The 20,062-nt window shown below is 40.1% G+C and overlaps 1 protein-coding gene and 1 pseudogene across 15 annotated transcripts in view; both read right to left on the bottom strand.

Moving 5' to 3' along the window:
* Positions 1-20,062, bottom strand: part of RNF220 (ring finger protein 220) — a 269,444-nt gene that overhangs the window by 208,210 nt on the left and 41,172 nt on the right. The window lies entirely within an intron of this gene.
* Positions 900-19,124, bottom strand: LOC105607771 (DNA-binding protein inhibitor ID-2-like; annotated as a pseudogene).

The following is a 20,062-nucleotide window of genomic DNA, read 5'->3' as shown; positions in this document are numbered from 1 at the left end:
AGTTGGTGATGGACAGGGAGGCCTGGCGTGCTGCGATTCATGGGGTGGCAAAGAGTCGGACACGACTGAGCGACTGAACTGAACTGAATGTCTCTGCTTTTGAATATGCATATATATAGTAATTATTCACTATAATAATTATATATATTATTCATATATATAATTTTCATGATTTTCCACTTTAACTGATTTTGATTAATCACCATATGAGCCATGCTAAGCTTCAGAATTTAAAATTTCAGGGATGGAAAAGCAATAGATGAAGAATCAGTTATCTCTCTAAAACACAAATCTGAATATAACACTCTCCTGCTTAAAAACCTTTGATTTCCCCTACTCTCTCCCAACTGGGAAAAAAGCCAAAGTTACAAACAGGATCCTGCTTACCTTTACAATCTTATCTTCAACCCATCCACTTACTCGTATTTCTAGTGATTTGTCAATTACTTCACACTCATTCATGCTTCTGTATCTTTGCAGGTGTCATTTTCCTTGCCTGGAATTCTCTTTACCACCTCTTCCAGTGAGAGGTCTTACTCGTAATTATTCTTCATTCATTTATTCAACACAAAATTCTGAACATCTATTTGTGTGAATAATGAACCAATAAATATATCTGTGCTGTGTGTGCTCAGTTGCTCAATCGTGTTCAGCTCTTTGTGAACCCATGGGCTGTAGCCCGCCTGGCTCCTCTCTCCATGGGATTTTCCAGGCAAGAATACTGGGTTGGATTGCCATTTCCTACTCCAGGGGATCTTCCCAACTGAGGGATCAAACCAGAGTCTCCTGCATTGGCAGGCGAATTCTTTACCACTGCACCACCTGGAAAGCCCTATATATATATGTCTTTTTTGAAGTAAGTTGTTCTTTTCCTTCAAAGCATTTATTGCAATTTACCATTTTCTGTTTCTCTTTGTGTTCATTTGTTGAATGCTTGAGGGAAGAAGGAAAGGAAAAAGGAAGAGGGCAAAGGAAAGTAGACATGAGCTACCACGAGAGGGGCAGGAAAAAGCAACCAGTTGAGAATACTGAGGTGTTAACTTAGGAGCAGATCTGAAAGGCAATGGGATTAACTAGGCAAAGTGGGCTGGAGGCAGGAGTAGGTAGGGGCAAAGAGGTGGGTGGGAGGACATGTGTTCTGGATCAAGGGAACAGTAGGTACCAAGACCCAGAGACAGAAGGAAGGGAGACAAGTTTGAGAAACTGGAAGAAGGTTGGGGTGGCAAGACGATCCATCTCTTCTCTGTCGTTTAGTTGTTAAGTCATGTCTGACTCTTTGTGACTGCATGAACTGCAGCACCCAGCTCTTAGTAGGTTGCTAACAATGTTACCTAAATAATGCAATGTTACCATGTCAGTTTTCACTCTACACTATTTTCTTATGTAGAACTCAACTCCATGGGCTTTTCAATGCTCCGAGAGGTAAATGGCCTTTCTTGTAAAGGGGGAACTGATATCTTTCTTAATGTGCCATTGAAACCAAATAAAAACCATGTTATTTGTCTTATTATTTTTCCTTCTCTTGCAACATGTAGTAACCATACCTCATTATAGGAGCGCTGGACAAAAAATTCCATAAATTCTGCAGTGGAAAGAGCTCCATTCTCTCCCAAATTAAACACCTTCAGAGATTGATGGAAATTGTCTTGGCTTGGGTTACCCAATAGCCTTTACTTGTTCTTTCCCACTGAAGGTCTTAGGGCCTTTCTTCAAATCAAGTCCTTCTTCTGGGAATATGACACTTGAGCAATATTTTCACTAGAATCACAAGATCCCAAGGATAGAAAGGTCCTTCGGGGTCATTTTAATTTGCCCCTCACCCCACCCCAAAGCTGAGAACCTCTCAGGAACCTTGCTTATCATCACTTAGCTCTCTGGCTTCAGGGTGTCCAGATGAGCTTGGGTCAAACAGGGACAGATGGTCAGACGCTGGAGCTAGAGAACTCAGGTTTCCATGTTTATTCCCAAAAGTCTGTGCTATAGTCATAGTTTTCTGACTAGTTGATTCTCTGACTCTGTTGCCAGCTCCTTTCCTTGTCCCAGACTGTTAAATTAATTTTTCAAGATTCTTTTCTCCTTTCAATCTACTCACTTTTCCACATTGTTTTCAATGTTTTCATCATCTCCAGTTCATTCTTTTGCAGTTCTACCAAACGACTATTTTTTGCAATCAACTTGAAATAGCAAGCTCCTTAATTAATTAAATGAGTATTTATTGGGTGCCTGCCATACTTTCCCACCTCACAAATCTCTCTTTCCTTTGATAACACCATGAGCCCCCCAAGACTGACAGCAGCCTCACTGCTTGCCCCATCTCCAGCCTCTTTCCTTTTCCCAAACCCTAATCCCATTCCCAGATGGCGTTAGTGGTAAAGAACCCACCTGCCAATGCAAGAGACATAAGAGACTTGGGAGGAGGGCATGGCAGCTCACTCCATTACTCTTACTTGGAGGATCCCATGACAGAGGAGCCTGGTGGGCTATAACCCATGAGGTTGCAAAGAGCTGGACATGACTGCAGTGGCTTAGCATGTACATACACAGTCCTACCCCAACTGGATCAGGATCATTCTCCTTTTCCAAAGCCCATAGTGGCTCACCTATCTACTCAAATAGAACTTTGGAACCATAAGCCTTCAGGATCTGTACTAGTGGTTCCTGGCCCACCTCCCCTACCCTATTGCCCTCAAGGTTAGTGCTCTCTGTAGGTTGCCATGACTCATAATGTTACATTAAGGTATTACAGGAGTCTGAAGCACCTTAAGAGGGAGGGGATACACACACACAGACACACACACACACACACACACACACGTATATAACTGATTTGCATTGTTGTATGGCAAAAACTAAGGCAACACTATAAAGCAATTATCCTCAAATTAAAATTATTTTTTTTTGTTTGTCAAGTACTTTTTTTTTATTCTTTTTTTTAAAAATTGAAAAAAAAAAAGGTATTACAGGGTAGCACACATCACTCCCCTTTTAGGCATCAGGTTGTTTAAATTTCTTTTCTTCCTTTCCTTTCTCTCTCTTTCTATTTATCCCATTTTCCTTCCTCCCTCCTATGATCCCCCATTGGTGTCTCAGTTCAGAAAACATAATATCACCTTGTGCAACCACTTCCCAAGCCTTGTCACTGAGGTGTCCTCCCTAGCACTTTATTTGTGAAGCATGCCCTTGCTAAGGTGAATCAGTGTGAGGAGACCAAACTCACATTCTAAAAAGAGATTTGACCAGAAACAAAGGAAAAAACAAAATAAACAGAAATCCAGTAAACAAAGAATGATAGGAAAATGATTCAGCAGTTTCTTGTACAGTCAGACAAATTCTTACCATATGACCTAGAAATCCCACTCATAGGTATTTACTCAAGAAAAATTAAAACTTATGTTCACACAAAAACCTATTTGAAAATGCTTATAGTGGCTTTATTCATAATCACCCCAAACTGGAAACAACCAAATATTCTTCAACTGGTAAATAGATAACTGTAGTACAGCCATATAATGGAATACTACTCAGAAATAAAAAGAAACAAACTACTAAAATAGGAAATAGGATGCCAAAAACTGGGGATCAAAGAAAGTTTGATTGCAAAGGGAAATGAGGGAATTTCTGAGAACTGTAGATTTCTTATGCAACTGGACTGTGTGGGTGGTTACCTGGTTGTACTGATTTGTCAGAACTCATAGAACTATAGACTGCAAAGGGTAAATTTTATTGTATATAAATTATACCTCAATAAATCTGACTTTAAAACAAAGAAACCTTTAGCAACCCAAATAAGAATAAAAAAGAAAACACACAGGCAAACAATAATGAAAATAAAAGAGGGGCTTTAATTTTTGACATAAAGAAAATGTAAAAATTGTAATTTAAGTATAACTTTATACTTTAAAGATAAAAATCTACCTGAAATTGCATGACCTTCTAGGTAAATATAAATGTACAAATTGACTCAAGAAGAGATATAAAACCTGAGTAGGCCAATAACCATAGTAGAAATTGAAATGGTAGGCAAAGATACACCATTCCAAAAACCATCAGTTTCAAATAATTTATAGATTAGTTCTACCTTCAAGACAAAAATAATTGCTGTTATTTATATTAGTATAGAGGAAATATGGAAAACTTATAACATTCTGCTATGTTAGCAGTTCTCAAAGTGTGGTCTAGGGATCCTGAAGGTCCCTGGAGCCCTTTCTGGGAGTCCATAAGGCAAAACTATTTCTGTACCAATACTAAGATGTTTCGGTTTTTTTTTTTTTTAATCTCATTCTCTCATACACATGTATGGTGGAGTTTTCTAGAGACCAATGGAATGCTGTGTGATGATGTCACTGCTCTGACAATTAATAAAACATATGCTTGTGCATTCTTTCTTTTCTGGCCTGTGCTACACAGCATCCTGGATCTTAGTTCCCCAACTGACCAGAGATCAACCTGTGCCCCTGCCCCCCTCACAGGGGAAGCACAGAGTCTTAACTACTGGACTGCCAGGGAAGTCCCGGGTACATTCTTGTGTTTTAAAATAAACAAAAGTTCTTTGAGAATCCTCAATAATTTTTAAGAGTACAAATGTGTCCTGAGATCAAAAAGTTTGAGAACTATTATACTAAACTTATATTACTCCAATGGGAAAAATAGACAAAGGAGAAAACTACCAGTTTACTTAAGAACATCAATGCAAATATCTTAAACTTAATTGTTCTTAAAACAAATAATTTTCACGACTAAATAAGATTTATCCAGAAATGTAAGGGATGATTCTATATTAGGAAGTCTACTAATACAATCTAATATAATCCATTACATGAATAGATTAAGGGAGAAAAATTTCATGATCACCCCACATTAAAAAATGATACATTTTAATGTTCATTTCTGATTTTAAGGTGTGAGGAAGTTATTGAACAAAACAAGAATTTAAAAACTCTCAGCAAGCCAGTAATTGAAGAAAATTTATTTAATTTGATGAAGTGAAGTGAAGTCACTCAGTCGTGTCCAACACTTTGCGACCCGTGGACTGTAGCCCACCAAGCTCTTCCGTCCATGGGATTCTCCAGGCAAGAGTACTGGAGTGGGTTGCCATTTCCTTCTCCAGGGGATCTTCCCAACCCAGGGATCGAACCCAGTATCTCCCACATTGTAGGCAGACGTTTTAACCTCTGTGCCATGAAGGGCATTCATTATTCCCACAAAAGTGAGGAACAAGACAAAGATACCTGTTTCATTGCTATTCTTGCAACTACTAAACACAGCACTAGAGGTCCTAGCTGCTGTGATAAGACAAGGAAAAGAAACAGGAGCATTACAAAGACAGATTAAAACTATCACAACTTACATGTGATTTAATTTTCAACTCAGAAAGTCTAAGAATTAACTGTAAAAATTCAAAACTAATATTAAATCTTAGTAAAAGCTCGATAGAAGATCAACACAGCAAGCAGTCCTTTTCCTATAGACCAACTATGTGTGTATACTAAGTTGCTTCAGTTCTGTCTGACTCTCTGCAACCATATGGACTGGGGATGCCAGGCTCCTCTGCCCATGGGATTCTCCAGGCAAGAGTACTGGAGTGGACTGCTATGCCCTCCTCCAGGGAGACCGCAGAGTAACTGCTCCTGACGCAGGGATCAAACCTGAGTCTTCTACATTGGCACGCAGTTTCCTTACCACTGAGCCACCTGGTAGCCATCCCTAAGCCAACTATAACAAAATAGAAAATGCTTAATGAAAAATATTTAAAATATCAAGCAAATTATAAAATACTTGTGAGTGAACTCACCAGTGGGGTTTCCCAGGTGGTGTAGTGGTAAAGAATTCGCCTGCCAATGCAGGAACTGCAAGAGATGCAGGTTTGATTCCTGAGCCAGGAAGAGCTCCTGGAGTTGGAAATGGCAACCCACTCCACTATTCTTGCCTGGAAAATTCCATGGATAGAGGAGCCTGGTGGGCTATGGTCCACGGGGTTGCAAAGACTCAGACATGACTGAGAGACTGAGCACACATACAAACTGATCAATATGTTCAAATTTATATGAAGAAACTGTAAACTTTACTGTAAGACATTCAGTCAGTCAGTCAGTTCAGTTGCTCAGTCGTGTCCGACTCTTTGTGACCCCATGAACCGCAGCACGCCAGCCCTCCCTGTCCATCACCAACTTCCGGAGTTCACCCAAACCCATGTCCATTGAGTCGGTAATGCCATCCAGCCATCTCATCCTCTGTTGTCCCCTTCTCTTCCTGCCCTCAATCTTTCCCAGAATCAGGGTCTTTTCCAGTGAGTCAGTTCTTCACATCAGGTGGCCAAAGGATTTGAGTTTCAGCTTCAGCATCAGTCCTTTCAAAGAATATTCAGGACTGATCTCCTTTAAGATTGACTGGTTGCGAGTCCAAAGGACTCGCAAGAGTCTTCTCCAACACCACAGTTCAAAAGCATCAATTCTTCTGTGCTCAGCTTTCTTTACAATCCAACTCTCACATCCATACACGACCACTGGAAAAACCATAGCCTTGACTAGACGGACCTTTGTTGACAAAGTAATGTCTCTGCTTTTGAATATGCTGTCTAGGTTGGTCATAACTTTCCTTCTAAGGAGTAAGCGTCTTTTAATTTCTTGGGAGAAGACAAAAATAAATGAAAACTATCTCATGTTCTTGGATTAGACTCAAATTAAGCTATAAATTTAATGAAATTCCAATCAAAATACTTATAAGGTACCTATGGAACCAGGAAAATGTATTCTAAAATTCATCTGGGAGGAAAAAAAATGTATAAAAGCATTCAAGAAAATTATGAGTAAGAAAAACAATGAGACCAAGGAAAAATGATAGTAAATGTAGTTTTGGGTCCCAGTCTGAGTGAACTCGGGAGTTGGTGATGGACAGGGAGGCCTGGCGTGCTTCGATTCATGGGGTCACAGAGTCGGACCGACTGAGCGACTGAACTGAACAGAACTGAAGGTATAAAAAAACATTCTATAATGTTACAATAATGTAAACAGTTGCTTTGGTACAAAAATGGACCCAAAATTCAGGGATAAGGATAAATCCAGAACTAGACTCATGTACAACTTGACATTTCAAATCAGTTGGAAAGAAGTAGGCTAACTGTGTTGAGACAATTAGAAATTTTCTTAGGGAAAAACTAAAATTAAAATCCTTATTCACACTAATTGGCAAAAATAAATTTTAATTGTATTAAGAATCTAAGTTGGATAATAAAACTAGGAAAGTATTGAGATGAAAAAGATTATATGTCTAAAATATTCTAGGAGTAAAACACAGACCCCAGAAGCCATAATAAAAGAGGCTGATGAATTTTACTACATATGAAAACCTTTTATAGTATGTAAGACAGTGTAAATAAGGACAAACAATAGACCAAATATATATGTATATATTTGTAACCTATAACAGAGAAAGAACTAATATCACAATGTAATGATGCAAGCCTTCAAATCAATAAGAAAAAGATAACAACCTAATAGAGATCTTGGCAAATAACATTCATTGAAAAAAGAAATACAAATGATCAATAAACATATTAAAGCATGCTCGAATTCACTAGTAACCACAGAAATACAAATCTATAAAATATAAACATCATCTTTTTTTCATTAAATTTGCAAAAATTGAAGGACTGATAATATCCAGTGTTGGTGAGATGTGGGAAAATGAGTACTCCCATTCACTGTCGGATGGTAGTCGTTTGGGAGGATAACTGAGCACACTCTAACAAAAATTTAAACTCTCATATCTTTTAACCCAGCACTTCTACTACTAGAAACTTACCTGCATAAATTATTGCACATGTCCATAGCACTTGAAATTGTGAAAAACAGGAAGCAACTGAAATGCTTCCAACAGACAAACAGCTAAATAACTCACAGTAGTTACAAAATATGGAATAACATTTAGGAGTGAAAAGAACCAGGTAATTCTATTTTGTTTTGACGTGGAAAAAATTTAAAGATACATCATTAAGCGAAAAAAGCAAGAAGTATGTTTATGATCTGATCCCATTTGTGTAAAAATCCAGATTTTTTGTCTACCATAAAATATATAAACGTTCACATGTATAAGCAGGCAAAGGTCTAGAAGGCTACAAACTAATCTGTAGACAGTATTTATCTTTATGGTGAGGAGTAAGATTAAAGAAGTCAAGTAAAAGAGACTTTTACTTTATAATTAGTATTCTGTAATTTATTATTTTTATAATGAGCAAATATTTCTGTTTTACCTATAAATTTTCAAAATCAATCAAAAGAAAGAGAAAAAAAAACCTCCTGCAATATCTACAGTAAGAGGTGATATAAGCTTAAGTGAGAGCCCTGGTTTTGAAGATATATCTCTTTCAGGCTCTTTTGAATACACTTTATGCATTTCCATTACGCACAACCATAGGCTAACAACTAAAGCCTGCAACCATATATATGTCTGCCTCCATAAATATGGAATTCCAGCTGAGCTATTTCAAAGCCTAAAAGATGATGCTATGAAAATGCTGCACTCAATATGCCAGCAAATTTGGAAAACGCAGCAGTGGCCACAGAACTGGTAAAGGTCAGTTTTCATTTCAATTCCAAAGATTTTGGCAATGCCAAAAAATGTTCAAACTACCGCACAATTGCACTCATCTCACACGCTAGCAAGTCAATGCTCAAAATTCTCCAAGCCAAGCTTCAACAGTACGTGAACTGTGACCTTACAGATGTTCAAGCTGGATTTAGAAAAGCCAGAGGAACCAGAGATCAAATTGCCAACATACACTGGATCATCAAAAAACCAAGAGAGCTCCAGAAAAACATCTACTTTTGCTTTATTGACTACACCAAAGCCTTTGACTGTATGGATCACAACAAACTGTGGAAAATTCTTCAAGAGATAGGAATACCAGACCACCTGACCTGCCTCCTAAGTAATCTGTATGCAGGTCAAGGAGCAACAGTTAGAACTGGACAAGGAACAACAGATTGGTTCTAAATCGGCAAAGGAGTATGTCAAGGCTGTATGTTATCACCTGGCTTATTTAACTTATATGCAGAGTACATCATGTGAAATGCTGGGCTGGATGAAGCACAAGCTGGAATCGAGATTGCTGGGAGAAATATCAATAACCTCAGATATACAGATGACACCACCCTTATGGCAGAAAACCAAGAACTAAAGAGCCTCATGATGAAAGTGAAAGAGGAAAGTGAAAAAGTTGGCTTAAAACTCAACATTCATAAAACTAAGATCATGGCATCCAGTCCCATCACTTCATGGGAAATAGATGGGGAAACAATGGAAACAGTGAGAGACTTTATTTTGGGGGGCTCCAAAATCACTGCAGATGGCGACTGCAGCCTTGAAATTAAAAGACACGTGCTCCTTGGAAGAAAAGCTACAACCAACCTAGACAGCATTTTAGACAGCAGCGACATTATTTTGTCAACAAAGGTCTGTCTAGACAAAGCTATGGTTTTTCCAGTAGTCATGTATGGATGTGAGAGTTGGATTGTAAAGAAAGCTGAGTGCTGAAGAATTGATGCTTTTGAACTGTGGTGTTGGAAAAGACTCTTGCGAGTCCCTTAGACTGCAAGGAGATCCAACCAGTCAATCTTAAAGGAGATCAGTCCTGAATATTCTTTGAAAGGACTGATGCTGAACCTGGAACTCGAATCCTTTGGCCACCTGATGTGAAGAACTGACTCACTTGAAAAGATCCTGATGCTGGGAAAGATTGAAGGCAGGAAGAGAAGGGGACGACAGAGGATGAGATGGTTGGATGGTATGACCCACTTGATGACATGAGTTTGAGTAAGCCCCAGGAATTGGTGATGGACAGGGAAGCCTGGCGTGCTGCAGTCCATAGGATCGCAAAGACTCAGACACAACTGAGCTACTGAACAGAACTGATAACTAGAGACTGGTAAGTATTCATCTCTGAGTCTTTGGTGCCTAGAAATGTGTTTGGCATTCAGCAGATGTTAAGTATATGTTGAATGCATCATAATCTGCAAGATAATAAAAAAGTAGAACATACAGTTTTTGGTAACAAATTAGATGTGATGGGGTGAAGGAGAGGGTTGGAGTGAAAACTGCTCTCAGTACCAAATAAGGAAAATAGGAAATGTGGGGAAAATTGTGACAATAGGTAACATTTAATGATTACTGTGTGCAGCCACTGTGTTAAATGCTTTGTATCCATTATCTCGGGTTTCCCTGGTGGCTCAGTGGTAAAGAATCTGCCTGCCAATGCAGGTTCGATCCCTGGGTTGGGAAGATCCCCTGGAGAAGGAAATGGTAACCCACTCCAGTATTTTTCCCCGGGAAAGCCCATGGACAGAGGACCTTGGAGGACTATAGTCCTTGGGGTTACAAAAGGGTCGGACATGACTTGGCAACTAAACAAGAACAACAATCCATTATCTCACTGAATCCTAAGAAAAGCCTTAAATTTCTCTCATGCAAGGGAAGAAGAGCTAAGGACTTTCCCAAGGTCACTTACCCATTAAGTATGGGAGCTGCAGTTGAAGCCAGTGTTCCAGACTCCATGCTCAGAGTATTCTAAGGTTATATTGCCTCTCCAAAGAGGAAAGTTAACAAAAATCAGTTTGGATATGTTGTGACTGAGATTGCTGATGGGCTATTCATGAGATCAAGTGGTCCAGTGGGTTGCTGGATGTCACAAGTCTGCAGCTTTGTCAAGAGGTCAGGGCTAGAGATATGGATTAGTTTTCTATGGGAGTGGCATCTGGAAGGTGAACATTCAACAAATATTTATTGAGCTTCCACATAAGCTCCAGGCACATGTTACATCAAACACTCACTTCAAACCCATTTGATTCACAGAATGCTTATCATGTGAAAGGACTGGGATCTTGTATTTTTAATTGCTGGTTATTTTCTTATTTTTGTGTCTAATAGTCCCCATTATACTGTAAGTATCTTAAAATGCTAAATTTCTTTGTATTTCCCCTTGTTATAGGGCTTGAGGAATGTTTGTTGGTTGAATGCTTGAGAAAACATTAGGAAATGAGCAGCCATTCACAAAGACTAGCCTGTCTCATAAAACCAAATGCAGACAGAGTCTACATTTCTGTTACCAGCTAAAACTCTACAAAAGCAGTCAAGTCTCAAATCAAATACAAGACTTTTCATCAATGTCATCAAGGTTAATTGTAGACATCGGAAAGTGGTAATTTGGAGCAGCAGGCTGGCTGCCAGAAGACCCATGCCAGGTGGTACTTCCCCTGGCAAATTTATCAAAGTCCAGACCCTGGCCCTCAGCCTTACTGGTCCAGGTTATACTGCCTCTCCAAAGAGGGAAAGTTAACAAAATCAGTTTGGGTATGTTGTGACTGAGGTTGCTGATGGCTATTCATGAGATCAAGTGGTCCAGAATTGAGAGAACCTAGGGGGGTTTCTGTATGTTCACTAAGTCGTAAAAAACTGAAGATTAAAACTAGAGTACCAGTTCATTAATATATGACCAGATATTTGCTGCCATCATCTTCTCCCTGTAGCCAAGTGATGTGCAGCCAAGTGACAGCCATCTCCCAAAGTGTGTAGCCAAGTGACGTGCAAAGCCAGACTCCTGGGAGACCATGTGGTAAGCCCAGAACCAGCACACGGGGCGTTAGTCACGAGATGAGGAGGTTTAACAGCACCAGGCTCTGAGCCTGATACAGAGGCAGCATGAAACAGGAGCAGAGCACAGACTTTGAGACCAGAGAACCCTGGACACACACAGAGTCCCTTACTTCCTAGCAGAGTGGCCGTGGGCAAGTCACTCAATCTCTGCAACTTTCAATTCTTTAAAGGTGAATGATGGTACTGACATCACGATCTTATTGTGAGGATTCAATGAGATAAAACATAAGATACTAGGCCAGCTCCTGTCGTGTGATAGGTGCTCAATAAATGGCAGCAACATATCCATCTCCACGTGTTAGGGGTTAAGGGTTCAAGTCAGCCTTGTAGAATATCCTTTGCTCTGAACAAAACAGGGCAAGCAAGGCTGGGGTAGTGAAAGACCAGCAAGAAGAATGCTGCAGTAATCTGGAACACAGATACTAGTGGCTTAAAACAGGGATGCAGCCACAGAGAGGTGAGGAGCCAGAAGATAAATATATATATACTACTATATACAGACTTGAAAGATATTTAGGAGATAGGCAGCATGCTGAGTGTTTTACATAATTATTTATAGTCCTGACAGGAACTTATAAAGTGGTCCATCCTTCAGATGGAAGTCAGAGATATTAAGCAACTAGCTGAGGATCACATGGCAGTGACTGAAGTGCAATCCGAATTATTATTGGTGTGGTTCCAAAATCTCTCTTCTTCCTACAAATATACCACCTTGGTTCTCAACCAAGATGTCAACCATGAGGAATATAGTAATTTCTTACTATTGAAGTTCAGAGAAATGATTGAGTTTTTAGAAAATATAATTCGGAACAGATCAAGGTCATCATTATAATAAATAACGTCACTTTTGCTCACTTGCGTTATGATATGCTTTCCTGAAGGTGGGGAGAGAAAGAGTGGAAGCAGAGCTCATGGATCAGAAATTGTACATCATTGTAGGTTTGTCTATGACGGAGTGCCAGGCACATGAACTCTATCCACTGTGTCATCTTCAAAATGGTTTTAGAAAGAAACAGGCATTCTTGTTGAGCAAAGAAAGTCTTAGCTGGGCCATACAAGGTTTCATTGTAACAATGACAGCTTTTCAGACAAAAAACGTAAGTATTAATCAAAGGATAATCTCTTGACGCTGTGTTCCTTAGTTTTTCATCTTTCCAGCCACACTTGTATGCAAATTATAACCTATTTCAGTAACTTATTTTTATTTTTAAAATTTATTTAAATTGGAGGCTAATTACAATATTGTAGTGGTTTTTGCCATACATTGGCATGAATCAGCCATGGGTGTACATGTGTTCCCCATCCTGAACCCCCCTCCCACCTCCCTTCCCATCCCATACCTCTGGGTCATCCCAGCACACCAGCCCTGAGCGCCCTGTTTCATGCATTGAAACTGGACTGGCGATCTGTTTCACATATGAATAATATACATGTTTCAGTGCTATTCTCTCAGATCATCCCACCTCGCCTTCTCCCACAGAGTCCAAAAGACTGTTCTGTATACATCTGTGTCTCTTTTGCTGTCTCTGCATATAGGGTTATCGTTACCATCTTTCTAAATTCCATATATATGTGTTAGTATACTGTATTGGTATTTTTCTTTCTGGCTTATTTCACTGTGTATAATAGGCTCCAGTTTCATCCACCTCATTAGAACTGATTCAAAGGCATTCTTTTTTATAGCTGAGTAATATTCCATTGTGTATATGTACCACAGCTTTCTTATCCATTCGTCTGCTGATGGACATCTAGGTTGCTTCCATGTCCTGGCTATTATAAACAGTGCTACGATGAACATTGGGGTACACGTGTCTCTTACAATACTGCTTTCCTCAGTGTGTATCCCCAGCAGTGGGATTGCTGGGTCATATGGCAGTTCTATTTCCAGTTTTTTAAGGAATCTCCACACTGTTCTCCATAGTGGCTGTACTAGTTTGCATTCCCACCAACAGTGTAAGAGTGTTCCCTTTCCTCCACATCCTGTCCAGCATTTATTGTTTGTAGCAGCCATTCTGACCAGCATGAGATGGTACCTCATTGTGGTTTTGATTTGCATTTCTCTGAAAATGAGTGATGTTGAGCATCTTTTCATGTGTTTGTTAGCCATCTGTATGTCTTCTTTGGAGAAATGTCTATTTAGTTCTTTGGCCCATTTTTGATTGGGTCATTTATTTTTCTGGAATTGAGCTGCAGGAGTTAGCAACTTAATTTTTTGAGATGAAGGACAGTATCACATAATAGATTCGAACTCCTTTTCCATATGAACCAACAACCTAGGCCTTTTCTACTTTTACAGCTTAAATTTTTAACTGAAGCATAACATTTTATATTTCTTCTTATGAAATTTTGCTTTGAATTAGTTTAAGCTAAAATTTTCATCTTCATGAGATGGATATACATCAGATTCATTTCTCTGCAAGTTTAATACTCATGACGTCTCTATTGCTACTTCAAATATTGCTTTAAAGCAATGGCTGTTTTCAGATGTTTTATAAATTGTTCATTCATTAGACAAGCGTCACTGCATGCCACCCAAGTGCCAGGCCCCTCAAAGAGTCCACAATAAGGAAAACAGATTGACATGTACCTATAATAATTGTTATAACATTAACAACAATTTGTACTATTTACCACCACCTGCTCTGTGCCAGACACTGTGCTAAGCCCTGAAAATGAAAAGAGAAATGAGAAATTTCTCTACATTTGGGGGTTTCCCATGCCTTCAAAGGGCTTATGGCTTATACAATCTGATGGGGGAGACAGGTATACAGACTAAACATAACGATAGAGTATGGTTAATTTGTATACTAAACTGTATATTCTAGCCCTGCTAGAAAAAATAATAGTGTGTTGAGAAGGACAAGAGATTGAGAAGTTAATGAGAGATGAGAAGGTGAGCTGGAGGGGTTTCATAAAGGAAGTAACCTTTGAACTGAGTTTTAAAAACACATAGTTTTTCAAGACAGGAGTCTACTGCGTCCCTCTTTTTTTAAAATTATTTTTAAATTAGTTAATTTATTTTAACTGGAGAATAATTACCTTACAATATTGTGATGGGTTTTGCCATACATCAACATGAATCGGCCACAGGTATACATGTGTTTCCCCCAATCCCGAACCCCCTCCCACCTCCCTCCCCACCCCATCCCCCTGGGCTGTCCCAGAACACTGACTCTGGGTGCCCTGCTTCGCATGGAACTTGCACAGGTCATCTATCTTACATACAATGAGCTGACTCATTGGAAAAGACCCTGATGCTGGGAGGGATTGGGGGCAGGAGGAGAAGGGGACGACAGAGGAGGAGATGGCTGGATGGCATCACCGACTCGATGGACGTAAGTCTGAGTGAACTCCGGGAGTTGGTGATGGACAAGGAGGCCTGGCGTGCTGCGATTCATGGGGTTGCAAAGAGTTGGACACGACTGAGCGACTGAACTGAACTGAACTGAACTGAACTGAATCTCCGTTTCAGTACATTCTCTCAAATCATCCCATCCTTGCCTTCTCCCACTGAGTCCAAAAGCCTGTATCTCCTTTGCTGTGTCTCCTTTGCTGCCCTGAATGTAGGATCACTGGTACCATCTTTCTAAATTCCATATATACGAGTTGATATTACTGTGTCCCTCTTTGCTTGGCAAAGTAATAAAGCTATTCTTATCTACTTCCCTCCCCATCCCCCCCAAAAAAGAGTGTTTTCCAAATTGAGGGCAAAAGGAAGAAAAAGGATAACTGGTGAAGACGGATGTACAACAATTTTATGCATTCAAGGAACTGTGAGCAATTTGGTAGAGATGGAGGTTACAGGAAAAAGGGAGGGAGGAAGGGTTAAGAGGAACTTGTAAGAGCTGAGACCTGTCGGGCAGCGGGCAGATGATGGAGGGCTTTCCATGTGGTGTTGCCTGTGAGGCCATGGGGGTCACCGAAGGGTTCCAGGCACAGGAGTTACAAGAACAGGGCTTGTCTTGAAACGGAACTCTGACAGCAATGAAGAGGATGGAGTTAGAGATAAGGAGAGCAGTTAGAATATACAGAATATATCTGCAGGTTGGGAGTTCCGTGGTGGTCCAGTGGTTAGGATTTTGGGCTTTTGCTGCCATGGCTAGGGTTCAATCCCTAGTCATGGAATTGAGATCCCACAGGCTGAGATCACACACACACACAAATATATATATTTGTAGGAGAGTCTTATATGGAAATTGAAAGAGAAATACTAAGTCTACGAGAAGAGATCAGGTTAAAGAAAACTCAACAGAAAAATGAGCAAAACTTTGAATAAGTACATCACACACACAAAAAATGCAATGGCCAATAAAGATACGAAAAGGTACTCTACCCAGTAACCAGGGAAATGTAAATAAGAACCACACCGAGTCATCATTATATATCAACAAGGCTGGTGTAAATGAAAAGGTCTCACAATACCAAGCACTGGTGAGAATGTGGAAAAGCAAAAATTCTTATGCACATGTTGGTAGTAGAATAAACTGGCAGAACCTCTTTGGAAAACAGTTCAATGTTAACTAATAAAATTGAAGAAGCTCTTATCTCAGAACCCAGCAATTTTACGTCCAGATTTCTACCCTAATGAAACTTATACCCTGTACACCAGGGCACTTAACAGTACAAATATTAAAATATTTACAGTAGTACTTTTCATAAGAAGAAAAATGGGAAATACCAAAATGTATACCATCGTTAGAATGGATACATGAATCAGGGTATATTCATACAATGGACTATAACATAGAAATAAAAATGAATGAATTCTAGCTACATGCAATAATATGGACAAATCCTATATTCTTAATAATGAACAGAGGAATTGAGACCCAATAGTACAAAACCACAATTTTACCCATCAGCTCAGTTCAGTCGCTCAGACACGACTGAACTTGACTGCAGTTCAAGTTCAGCATTGACTGCAGCACGCCAGGCTTCCCTGTTCATCACCAACTCCCAGAGCTTGCTCAAACTCACGTCCATTGAGTCGGTGATGCCATCCAACCATCTCATCCTCTGTCGTCCCCTTCTCCTCCTGCCTTCAATCTTTCCCAGCTCCAGCATCAGCTGGAGCTTCAGCTTCAACATCAATCCTTCCAATGAATATTCAGGACTGATTACCCTTAGGATGGACTGGTTGGATCTCCTTGCAGTGCAAGGGACTCTCAAGAGTCTTCTCCAACACCACACTTCAAAAGCATCAATTATTTGGCACTTAGCTTTCTTTATAGTTCAATTCTCACACACATATATGACTACTGGAAAAACCATAGCTTTGACTAGATGGACCTTTATTGGCAAAGTAATGTCTCTGCTTTTTAAAATGCTGCCTAGGTTTGGGATAACTTTTCTTCCAAGGAGCAAGAGTCTTTTAATTTTATGGCTGCAGTCATCATCTGTAGTGATTTTGGAGCCCCCCAAAATAAAGTCTGACACTGTTTCCATTGTTTCCCCATCTATTTGCCATGAAGTGATGGGACTGGATGCCATGATCTTAGTTTTCTGAATGTTGAATTTTAAGCCAACATTTTCACTCTCTTTCACTTTCATCAAGAGGCTTTTTAGTTCTTCTTCACTTTCTGCCATAAGGGTGGTGTCATCTGTATATCTGAGCTTATTGATATTTCTCCTGGCAATCTTGATTCCAGCTTGTGCTTCAACCAGCTCAGTATTTCACATGCTGTACTCTGCAAATAAGTTAAATAAGCCAGGTGACAGCCTTGACATATTCCTTTCCCGATTTAGAACCAGTCTGTTGTTCCTTGTCCAGTTCTAACTGTTGCTTCTTGATCTGAATACAGATTTATCAGGAGAAAAGTCAGGTGGTCTGGTATTTCCATCTCTTTATGAATTTTACTTTGCCAACACAGGTCCATCTAGTCAAAGCTATGGTTTTTCCACTAGTCATGTATGGATGTGAGAGCTGGACTACAAAGAAAGCTGAACACCAAAGAACTGATCCTTTTGAACTGTGGTGTTGATGGCTCTTGACAGTCCCTTGGACTGCAAGGAAATCCAACCAGCCAATTCTAAAGGAAATCAGTCCTGAATATTCATTGGAAGGACTGATGCTGAAGCTGAAACTCAGCACTGGCCACCTGATGCGAAGAACTGACTCAATGGAAAACATCCTGATGCTGGGAAAGAATGAAGGTGGGAGGAGATGGGGATGATGGAGGATGAGATGGTTGGATGACATCACAGACTCGATAGATGTGAGCCTAAGTAAACTCCGAGAGTGGGTAATGGACAGGGAGGCCTGGCGTGTGCAATCCATGGGGTAGCAAACAGCCAGAATTGTCTGAGCAACTGAACTGCATACAGTCAAAGGCTTTGGTGTAGTCAATAAAGCAGAAGTAGATGTTTTTCTGGAACTTTCTTGCTTTTTTTTTTTTAACACACTTGATTTATTTTGTATAAAAGGGTTAAGTTTACAACTAAACTTTTATAAAAAGTTTAGCATGAATAAGTACATCATTACACTTTGTATGCAGAAATGTACATTTCTGCCACTAAATAAGAAAACTCTAATTAAAGAGTTCACAAGGTTTCACTCAGTATGTATATATATTTATATATAAATATATACACAGCATTCAGTAGGCTTGTGTCAAAAAGGTAATTTCTGACCAAAAGACTTCATTTAAGTAACTAAATACTGGATCCTTCTGGTATTCACGCTCCACCTTTGAAAAAAGTCAAAGTCTGCTTAAATTGGGCAATTCCTTGTAATTTTAATGTTTTCGTTCCCCATGGTGGGAATAGTATATAAAGAAAACCTTCCAACTGCAGAAAGGGCATTTAAAAGACTTTTTCATAAATAACTAATATCACACTCCAGGTCAGAAAACACCCTGGGGAAGTTGATCTTTCTTAAGTTTTCCTTCCATTTTTTTTTTTTTTAAAATGTCCATCTGACTTGCCCTCCTTGTGAAATGGTTGAAAAATAAGTTCAGCGCCTTAAAAGAGCCTTCGGATTTGTTGTTGTTGTGCAAATGGGGAAAAAAAAGTCATGAACACCATTTATTCAGCCACAGAGCGCTTTGCTGTCATTTGACATTAACTCAGACGGGATTCAGAAGCCTGCAAGGACAGGATGCTGACGTCGGTGTTGAGGGTGGTGAGCAGCATCCTGGAGGCCTGGCTCCGGGTCGACGGTGGTGCACGCTAACGACGGTGGGGTGCGAGTCCAGCGCGATCTGCAAGTCCCAGATGCAGTCGATGACGTGCTGCAGGATTTCCATCTTGCTCACCTTCTTGTTTTGGGGATGCCGGCACCAGCTCCTTGAGCTTGGAGTAGCAGTCCTTCATGTTGCACAGCAGGCTCATCGGGTCGTCCACCGGGGTTTTGCTCCGGGAGATGCCCAGGCTGTGGTCCGAAAGGCTGTTTTTCCTAATGGATCTCACTGGACTGAAGGCTTTCATGCAGACCGCGGGGAAAGGAAGCGAAGCGATTGGGAGGAGGGAAGCGGGCTGCCCCGAAGCTCAGGCCGCCGCCGCCACCGCTGCCACCGCTGCCTGCAAAGCTTGCTGCGCTCGGCACCATACTAGGCTCAGAATCTCTCTTGCTTTTTTGATGATCCAATGGATGTTGGCAATTTGATCTCTGGTTCCTCTGCCTTTTCTAAAACCAGCCTAAACATCTGGAAGTTCTCGGTTCATATACTGCTAGAGCCTGGCTTGGAGAATTTTGAGCATCGATTTGCTAGCATGTGAGATGAATGCAATTGTGTGGTAGTTTGAGCATTCTTTGGCACTGCCTTTCCTTGGGATTGGAATGAAAACTGACCTTCTCCAGTCCTGTGGCCGCTGCTGAGTTTTCCAAATTTGCTGGCATATTGAGTGCAGCACTTTCACAGCATCATCTTTCAGGATTTGAAATAGCTCAGCTGGAATTCTATCACCTCCACTAGCTTTGTTCGTAGTGATGCTTTCTAAGGCACTTGACTTTGCATTCCAGGGTGTCTGGCTCTAGGTGAGTGATCACACCATCGTGATTATCTGGGTCATGAAGATGTGTTTTGTACCGTTCTTCTGTGTATTCTTGCCACGTCTTCTTAATATCTTCTGCTTCTGTTAGGTCCATACCATTTCTGTCCTTTGCTGAGCCCATCTTTGCATGAAATGTTCCCTTGGTATCTCTCATTTTCTTGAAGAGATCTCTAGTCATTCCCATTCTATTATTTTCCTCTATTTTTTTGCATAGATTACTGAGGAAGGCTTCCTTATCTCTCCTTGCTATTCTTTGGAACTCTGCATTTAGATGCTTATATCTTTCCTTTTCTCCTTTGCTTTTCACTTGTTTTCTTTTCACAGCTATTTATAAGGCCTCCTCAGGTGACCATTTTGTCTTTTTGCACTTCTTTTTCTTGGGGATGGTCTTGATCCCTGCCTCCTATACAATGTCACAAACCTC

The sequence above is a fragment of the Ovis aries genome, chromosome 1 (genome assembly GCF_016772045.2).
Source record: "Ovis aries strain OAR_USU_Benz2616 breed Rambouillet chromosome 1, ARS-UI_Ramb_v3.0, whole genome shotgun sequence".
NCBI classification, from domain to species: domain Eukaryota; kingdom Metazoa; phylum Chordata; class Mammalia; order Artiodactyla; family Bovidae; genus Ovis; species Ovis aries.
This window is presented reverse-complemented; position numbering and strand designations above follow the sequence as displayed.